The following is a 10,173-nucleotide window of genomic DNA, read 5'->3' as shown; positions in this document are numbered from 1 at the left end:
TGACGAGCATGGCGCAATTCGTGACAAAAAAATTCTAAATATTCCATTACCGTACTTCGAAGCATGTCAACCGCTGTTTAAAATACATTTTTATGCCATTTTTCTCATAAAAAAGCGATAATATTCCGACCGGGAATCTGCGTTTAGGTAAACAGACGAAAGAAAATAAAGCATTCGGTCGACTCGGGCACGCGCCTAAGCCCATAGTACTCTGATCGGCCACTTGCCAAAAGCGATAATGTGTTTCAGCCAGAGGCTGCCTCGATATCGTTCAGCTTTTTCCCGGGCTCTGAGAGCCTATGGGAGCCGTAGGAAGTGTCACGTTAGAGCAAAGATCCTCAGTCTTCAATAAAAAGAGCCAAGATGAAACACAACTTCTCAGACAGGCCACTTCCTGCATGGAATCTTCTCAGGTTTTGGCCTGCCATTTGAGTTCTGTTATACTCAGACACCATTCAAACAGTTTTAGAAACTTTAGGGTGTTTTCTATCCAAAGCCAATAATTATATGCATATTCTAGTTACTGGGCAGGAGTAGTAACCAGATTAAATCGGTAAATTTTTTATCCGGCCGTGTCTGCCCCCTAGCCCTAACAGGTTAATACTTTGTAGCGCCACCTTTTGCTGCGATTACAGCTGTAAGTCGCTTGGGGTATGTCTCTATCAGTTTTGCACATCGAGAGACTGACATTTTTGCCCATTCCTCCTTGCAAAACAGCTCGAGCTCAGTGAGGTTGGATGGAGAGCGTTTGTGAACAGCAGTTTTCAGTTCTTTCCACAGATTCTCGATTGGATTCAGGTCTGGACTTTGACTTGGCCATTCTAACACCTGGATATTTTTATTTGTGAACCATTCCATTGTAGATGTTGCTTTATGTTTTGGATCACTGTCTTGTTGGAAGACAAATCTCCGTCCCAGTCTCAGGTCTTTTGCAGACTCCATCTGGTTTTCTTCCAGAATGGTCCTGTATTTGGCTCCATCCATCTTCCCATCAATTTTAACCATCTTCCCTGCCCCTGCTGAAGAAAAGCAGGCCCAAACCATGATGCTGCCACCACCATGTTTGACAGTGGGGATGGTGTGTTCAGGGTGATGAGCTGTGTTGCTTTTACGCCAAACATAACGTTTTGCATTGTTGCCAAAAAGTTCGATTTTGGTTTCATCTGACCAGAGCACCTTCTTCCACATGTTTGGTGTGTCTCCCAGGTGGCTAGTGGCAAACTTTAAACGACACTTTTTATGGATATCTTTAAGAAATGGCTTTCTTCTTGCCACTCTTCCATAAAGGCCAGATTTGTGCAGTATACGACTGATTGTTGTCCTATGGACAGTCTCCCACCTCAGCTGTAGATCTCTGCAGTTCATCCAGAGTGATCATGGGCCTCTTGGCTGCATCTCTGATCAGTCTTCTCTTTGTATGAGCTGAAAGTTTAGAGGGACGGCCGGGTCTTCGTAGATTTGCAGTGGTCTGATACTCCTTCCATTTCAATATTATCGCTTGCACAGTGGTCCTTGGGATGTTTAAAGCTTGGGAAATCTATTTTATATCCAAATCCGGCTTTAAACTTCTCCACAACAGTATCTCGGACCTGCCTGGTGTGTTCCTTGTTCTTCATGATGCTCTCTGCGCTTTAAACGGACCTCTGAGACTATCACAGAGCAGGTGCATTTATACAGAGACTTGATTACACACAGGTGGATTCTATTTATCATCATTAGTCATTTAGGTCAACATTGGATCATTCAGAGATCCTCACTGAACTTCTGGAGAGAGTTTGCTGCACTGAAAGTAAAGGGGCTGAATAATTTTGCACGCCCAATTTTTCAGTTTTTTATTTGTTAAAAAAGTTTGAAATATCCAATAAATTTCGTTCCACTTCATGATTGTGTCCCACTTGTTGTTGATTCTTCACAAAAAATTACAGTTTTATATGTTTATGTTTGAAGCCTGAAATGTGGCAAAAGGTCGAAAAGTTCAAGGGGGCCAAATACTTTCGCAAGGCACTGAGAGCAAACAACGCAATTATCACAACACATAGGTTGTAATATGGCTTTTTTGGAGGGAAGGGTGGGATTGGCTTCCCCAGTGATTTTACCCACACAATGCTACTGCACAAGCAATTAACAAAGGTGTATGGAGATGTTTGCTCAATACAAACTATAACCAACTCATCGCAGCTCTGCCACGAAAATGGATGAGGCAATTCATTACTCAAAAGAGAAAGGAATGAATTGGTTTGTCTGTCTCCAATGAAAATCCATGCATGTCTTGGCATGACTAGTATAAATCGTAAAATGTATCATTTTCACTTAAGGTCGAGAGTTTTGACAACTACGCCTCATAAAATTCAAGATAGTTGGGAACAGATGATTGATGCTCCAATACCACGGCATCAGGTTTATTAACTGACATTAAAGGCCACGAGGAAACAGAATCAATAGATTATCTCTTTTGACACTGTCCTAAGGTAGCTCGCTTTTGGAGCTAGGTCCGGGAGTGGCTTGTGAACTTCTATGGGCTACGTGGGACAGCCAGTGAAATATCAGGACGGCAAATTCAAAACAACAAAATGTCATAATTCAACTTTCTCAAACATACAACTATTTTACACCATTTTAAAGATACACTTCTCCTTGATGTAACCACATTGTCCGATTTCAAAAAGGCTTTACAACGAAAGCAAAACATTAGATTATGTTAGGAGAGTACATAGACAAAAATAATCACACAGCCATTTTCCAAGCAAGGACATGTGTCAATAAAACCCAAAACACAGCTAAATGAAGCACTAACCTTTGACGATCTTCATCAGATGACACTCCTAGGACATTATGTTACATAATACATGTATGTTTTGTTCGATAAAGTTCATATGTATATCCAAAAACAGCATTTTACATTGGCGCGTGATGTTCAGAAAATGTATTCCCACCAAATCTTCCGGTGAATGTGCACATCAATTTACAAAAATAGTCATCATAAACCTTGACAAAATATACTGCTCAAAAAATAAAGGGAACACTTAAACAACACATCCTAGATCTGAATGAAAGAAATAATCTTATTAAATACTTTTTTCTTTACATAGTTGAATGTGCTGACAACAAAATCACACAAAAATAATCAATGGAAATCCAATTTATCAACCCATGGAGGTCTGGATTTGGAGTCACACTCAAAATTAAAGTGGAAAACCACACTACAGGCTGATCCAACTTTGATGTAATGTCCTTAAAACAAGTCAAAATGAGGCTCAGTAGTGTGTGTGGCCTCCACGTGCCTGTATGACCTCCCTACAATGCCTGGGCATGCTCCTGATGAGGTGGCGGATGGTCTCCTGAGGGATCTCCTCCCAGACCTGGACTAAAGCATCCGCCAACTCCTGGACAGTCTGTGGTGCAATGTGGCATTGGTGGATGGAGCGAGACATGATGTCCCAGATGTGCTCAATTGGATTCAGGTCTGGGGAACGGGCGGGCCTGTCCACAGCATCAATGCCTTCCTCTTGCAGGAACTGCTGACACACTCCAGCCACATGAGGTCTAGCATTGTCTTGCATTAGGAGGAACCCAGGGCCAACCGCACCAGCATATGGTCTCACAAGGGGTCTGAGGATCTCATCTCGGTACCTAATGGCAGTCAGGCTACCTCTGGCGAGCACATGGAGGGCTGTGCGGCCCCCAAAGAAATGCCACCCCACACCATGACTGACCCACCGCCAAACCGGTCATGCTGGAATATCTTGCAGGCAGCAGAACGTTCTCCACGGCGTCTCCAGACTCTGTCACGTCTGTCACGTGCTCAGTGTGAACCTGCTTTCATCTGTGAAGAGCACAGGGCGCCAGTGGCGAATTTGCCAATCTTGGTGTTCTCTGGCAAATGCGAAACGTCCTGCACAGTGTTGGGCTGTAAGCACAACCCCCACCTGTGGACGTCGGGCCCTCATACCACCCTCATGGAGTCTGTTTCTGACCGTTTGAGCAGACACATGCACATTTGTGGCTTGCTGGAGGTCATTTTGCAGGGGTCTGGCAGTGCTTCTCCTGCTCCTCCTTGCACAAAGGCGGAGGTAGCGGTCCTGCTGCTGGGTTGTTGCCCTCCTACGGCCTCCTCCACGTCTCCTGATGTACTGGCCTGTCTCCTGTTAGCGCCTCCATGCTCTGGACACTACGCTGACAGACACAGCAAACCTTCTTGCCACAGCTCGCATTGATGTGCCATCCTGGATGAGCTGCACTACCTGAGCCACTTGTGTGGGTTGTAGACTCCGTCTCATGCTACCACTAGAGTGAAAGCACCGCCAGCATTCAAAAGTGACCAAAACATCAGCCAGGAAGCATAGGAACTGAGAAGTGGTCTGTGGTCCCCACCTGCAGAACCACTCCTTTATTGGGGGTGTCTTGCTAATTGCCTATAATTTCCACCTGTTGTCTATTCCATTTGCACAACAGCATGTGAAATGTATTGTCAATCAGTGTTGCTTCCTAAGTGGACAGTTTGATTTCACAGAAGTGTGATTGACTTGGAGTTACATTGTGTTGTTTAAGTGTTCCCTTTATTTTTTTGAGCAGTGTATATAACAATTATTTAAAGAATTATAGATAGACTACTCCTGGATGCAACCGCTGTGTCAGATTTTAAAATAGCTTTACGGAGAAAGCACATTTTTCAATATTCTGAGTACATAGCTCAGCCATCACAGCGAGCTATACAGACACCCGCCAAGTTCGGGGCAACCTAAACTCAGAATTAGTATTAGAAATATTGTCTTACCTTTGCTGATCTCCGTCAGAATGCACTCCCAGGACTGCTAGTTCCACAAGAAATGTTGTTTTTGTTCGAAATACTCCATTTATGTCCAAATACCTCCGTTTTGTTTGTGCGTTCAGGTCACTATCCAAAGGCATACCGCGCGAGCGCGATACCAGAGACGAAAAGTCAAACTGTTCCATTACCGTACTTAGAAGCATGTCAAACGCTGTTTAAAATCAATCTTTATGGTATTTTAACTTAAAATTGCGATAATATTCCAACCGGACAATAGCATATTCATTCAAGAAGAAAAAGAAGGAACAGCACGCTTGCGGGAACACGCATATCCAATCCCTTTGTCCACAGGCAGTCCACTCAGTAACTGAGCTCCTATTATCTGCCCAGTGACAGGAGAATGCTCAAACCACTTTCTGAAGGCTGTTGGCAGCCAATGGAAAGCTTAGGAAGTGCAACGTCACCCCACAGACTGTAGTTTCGATAGAGAATCAAAAGAAGAACTACAATTCTCAGACTTTCCACTTCCTGCTTGGATTTTTCTCAGGTTTTTGCCTGCCATATGAGTTCTGTTATACTCACAGACACCATTCAAACAGTTTTAGAAACTTCAGAGTGTTTTCCATCCAAATCTACTAATAATATGCATATTCTATTTTCTGGGCCAGAGTAGTAACCTGTTTAAATTGGGTACGTTTTCCATCCGGCCGTGAAAATACTGCCCCCTACACCCCAACAAGATAAGTCATAATGTCCGTGTTCAAATAGACCTAAAAAATGTTCTAAAATTACGATCAATCAATGGGAAATTCGCTTCGTTAAAGTAGGCTATTTATTTTTATGGCACTCTCGGTAGAAATGGTACAAATAGAGAGACAGGTTCAAGACCTTTGTAAAATAGGATGTATTGCAAAATGAAATAGAAAAATGGTAGAGTACTGGGAAAGATGGGTTAACTTTCCCACGGCCTCTTTTAAAAGATTAAGCAGATGAAATTGTATTAATGAATTGTTTCATTGCCCAATATGTTAGGTAATTAAATGTCTGCATACAGTTCATGGTTCATATTGATATTATGGTCACTCTTGATTTGAAGTGCATCTTGTGGAGGTTTCATAAAGTATTCATACAGGCTTTATCTCTCTCTCTCTCTCTCTGGTAGTCCGTCGGTTTCGAATATGATAACTTATGCATATCACATCGGTTTATTTGGGTTGTTGAGTGGCTTTGGAGTCAGAGTTTTGAAGCGTAGACTCTGAGGCATGAGGGACAGACATATGCTTCCGCTGGGGTTGTGGGGCCGGTTGTGCGGGAATGACGCTTTGCTCTGGCTGCAGTTATAGCCTAATGTTAGCAAGCTAATGTTAGCTAACATTGAACCTGGTTGGTTAGCTACCTGCAGATTCATGCAGGGTAGTAACGTTATGAGTTGGGAAAATGATTCATTGTTTAGCTAGCTAGCTACATGTCTAAACAAAAGACTCCACTTTGCAAGTAACTATTTCAATAGAATGTGCATGATGTCACTGCGGCAACTTTCAATAGAGGTAGCTGGTAAATTCACTCTGGCTACCTACTCCGATTTCAGGGCACTCTTGTCTGAGTGTGCCAGTGTGCAGAATAACTGACAAATTTACGAATGCTCAACACCTGCTGAATATGGCCAGTGTCAGTAAACGTTGGCAAAAACAGCATAATTCAATTGTTGCCAGCAGCACAGTTACAGTCACCAACGCTCTGGATACCATAAAAGCAGCCTAACCAGCTCTGCTAGAGTGAGTAAAATGGTCAGAGTGAGCTGTTCTCTCATTTGTGTCTGGGGTGGCAGGTAGCCTAGTGGTTAGAGTGTTGGACTAGTAACTAGATTGAATCCCCGCGCTGACAAGGTAAACCTGTCGTTCTGCCACTGAACAAGGCAGTTAACCCACTGTTCCTAGGCTGTCATTGAAAATGAGAATTTGTTCTTAACTGACTTGCCTAGTTAATTAAAGGTAAAAAAAAATGTATATATTAAATTTAAAAAAATACAACCTCTGTCTACGTGGCAGTTTAGCAGGTGTGGGAGCATAGTGCACAAACAAATAATATAACGGCAGTTTTGTTACTACTTTCTGCTGATAGAATTGTCGCTGCTGCTCAAGCAAGCCTCTGTTCTCTTCATATCTCCACACAGCTGTGCCCTTGAAAGATACGAAAAGAACAGGTTGATCCAAAAACTGTGGTCACTCTCAGAGGCTCTTTGTCTTTGGCCACGTGACCAAGTTGCTCAGAAACAAGAAGAAAATTACTGGCTTCTTCTTACATGAGAGAAACAGACAGTGGAAATGTACAGGTTTTAAGGCTCATACAGCGCATGTGCATAGCAAAGTTTGTAATTTTGCCACCATATTCTTCCCTTTTGAGACTAATCTCAACCTAATACAAAATGACAAGTAAGCATTTAAGTAATTATTCATAATGTAAGTCAATTATGTCATAAAGCAAAACTTCAACCAAGCAGAATATGAAATATTGTAGGAGAGGGCTTTCTTTGTAAATAGCTTCTGTTGTACCACTGAGTTTTCACATTCAGAATGGTGCAAAACAGTCTTAATAACAAACTTGCATGCCATCTGTAAGTACGAATAAAAATGTGAAATTACGAGCCTTGTTGGTTAAGCCACAGAAAAAGCCAGCAACCTTCCCACTAGCCATGATTGGCTGAGATAATGAGTGGGCTGGACATGCCGAGAGAGAAGTTCAAATTGGTCTGCCATATTGAAGTCATCTGTCTATTTGAGCTCGTCAGTCTGTGTTGGTAATCTTGTCGAATGCTGCTTTTAACCTCTATGGGCTAGGTGGGACGCTTGCGTCCCACCTACGTAACAGCCACTGGCAGCCTGTGGCGCGATTTTCAAAACGTTAAAAATCCTATTACTTCAATTTCTCAAACATATGACTATTTTACAGCTATTTAAAGACAAGACTCTCGTTAATCTAACCACACTGTCCGATTTCAAAAAGGCTTTACAACGAAAGCAAAACATTAGATTATGTCAGCAGAGTACCAAGCCAGAAATAATCAGACACCCATTTTTCAAGCCAGCATATAATGTCACCAAAACCCAGAAGACAGCTAAATGCAGCACTCACCTTTGATGATCTTCATCAGATGACAACCCTAGGACATTATGTTATACAATACATGCATGTTTTGTTCAATCAAGTTCATATTTATATCAAAAAACAGCTTTTTACATTAGCATGTGACGTTCAGAACTAGCATACCCCCCGCAAACTTCCGGGGAATTCGCTAACATTTTACTAAATTACTCACGATAAACGTTCACAAAAAGCATAACAATTATTTTAAGAATTATAGATACAGACCTCCTCTATGCACTCGATATGTCCGATTTTAAAATAGCTTTTTGGTGAAAGCACATTTTGCAATATTCTAAGTACATAGCCCAGGCATCACGGGCTCGCTATTTAGACACCCGGCAAGTTTAGCACTCACCATAATCATATTTACTATTATAAAAGTTTGATTACCTTTTGTTGTCTTCGTCAGAATGCACACCCAGGACTGCTACTTCAATAACAAATGTTGGTTTGGTCCAAAATAATCCATCGTTATATCCGAATAGCGGCGTTTTGTTCGTGCGTTCCAGACACTATCCGAAATAGTAAAGAAGTGTCGCGCGCATGGCGCAATTCGTGACAATAAAATTCTAAATATTCCATTACCGTACTTCGAAGCATGTCAACCGCTGTTTAAAATCAATTTTTACGACATTTTTCTCGTAGAAAAGCGATAATATTCCGACAGGGAATCTCCTTTTCGGCAAACAGAGGAAAAAATCCCAAAGGCGGGGGCGGTCGGGTCACGCGCATAAGCCCAGTGTCCCTTGATCGGCCACTTGAGAAAGGCGATAATGTGTTTCAGCCTGTGGCTGGAATGACGACATTCTGTTTTTTTCCGGGCTCTGAGCGCCTATGGACGACGTGGGAAGTGTCACGTTAGAGCAGAGATCCTTAGTAAATGATAGAGATGGAAAAGAAGTTCAAGAAATGGTCAGACAGGCCACTTCCTGTAAAGGAATCTCTCAGGTTTTGACCTGCCATTTGAGTTCTGTTATACTCACAGACACCATTCAAACAGTTTTAGAAAATTTAGGGTGTTTTCTATCCATATGTAATAAGTATATGCATATTCTAGTTACTGGGTAGGAGTGGTAACCAGATTAAATTGGGTATGTTTTTTATCCAGCCGTGTCAATACTGCCCCCTAGCCCTAACAGGTTAAAAAATGTATTGTGAAGTGAAGCTGCGTAATTGTTGCTCTCCATTTTATGAAGGATCAAGTTTTGAAATCATTGGAATTAGAGTATGATAGCTAAAGAGGTGGAGTAAACACCTGTCCCCAGATTACATCTTCAATCTAAGGGCAACTGTGGTATGGCATTCCTGACAGGGAGACACGTCCATGATGCATGTTGATGTATACAGGTAAGATAGTCTAGCGTTAGCTAGCTACATTTTCAGATATTACACGTTTCACATTTTGAAAGTGGTTTCATTTAAAGCTAAAGTGTACTGTTAGCTAGCTAGCTAAGGTTAGCTGGCTGGCTCCCTAGCTGATGTTATTATTTGTTTCCCAGAGCCATTTGCTTTTCTAGTTAGAGCCTAATGTTAGCTAGCTAATATTGGACATGGTTCGTTAGCTCCCAGCACTGTGGCATTGTTACCACTTTGTTCATTGTTCTTTAATTGCTAATGTTAGCTGGCTGGCTCGTTAGCTAACGTTACAAGACAGGTGGGATCTTAAACGTTGTTTACCTAGCTAGATTCATTGTTTACCTAGCTAGCTATATGTCTTAAGCTAAAGTGTACTGTTAGCTAGCTAATGTTAGCTGGCTGGCTCCCTAGCGGACGTTATTATTGGTTTCCCAGAGCTGTTTGCTTTTCTAGTTGGAGTCTAATGTTAGGCAGTGTTTGCACTTTGTTCATTGTTGTTTAACTAGCTAATGTTAGCTGGCTGGCTCGTTAGCTAACTTTACGTGATGTGTGTACAACACCTGTTGAATATGGCCGGTGTCAGTAAACGTCTGCAAAAAAGCGTAATGAAATTGTTGCTATCAGAGCTGGTTATGCTGTTTTTGTGTTATCCAGAGGTAAACAAATCATCGGCCATAGCGTCAAGTGTGCACTCGTTTGAACGATGCTGAATGGGTGTAGATAAAGAAGAGCTCTTCACTAGATACCAAAACATTCAAAGGCGATTTTCTTAGAAGTGAGTTTGCAAGTTGATCAACTTTCAAAGCAGAATTACTTTCCCATTGTTCCTCAAATGCAGTTTCTGATATACCATTTTATAGCTCTTGTTAGGGTTCATTTCTTTCGTCCTTGTCAATCATTGGTTC

Source organism: Salmo salar, chromosome ssa15 (genome assembly GCF_905237065.1).
Source record: "Salmo salar chromosome ssa15, Ssal_v3.1, whole genome shotgun sequence".
Classification (NCBI taxonomy): domain Eukaryota; kingdom Metazoa; phylum Chordata; class Actinopteri; order Salmoniformes; family Salmonidae; genus Salmo; species Salmo salar.
This window is presented reverse-complemented; position numbering follows the sequence as displayed.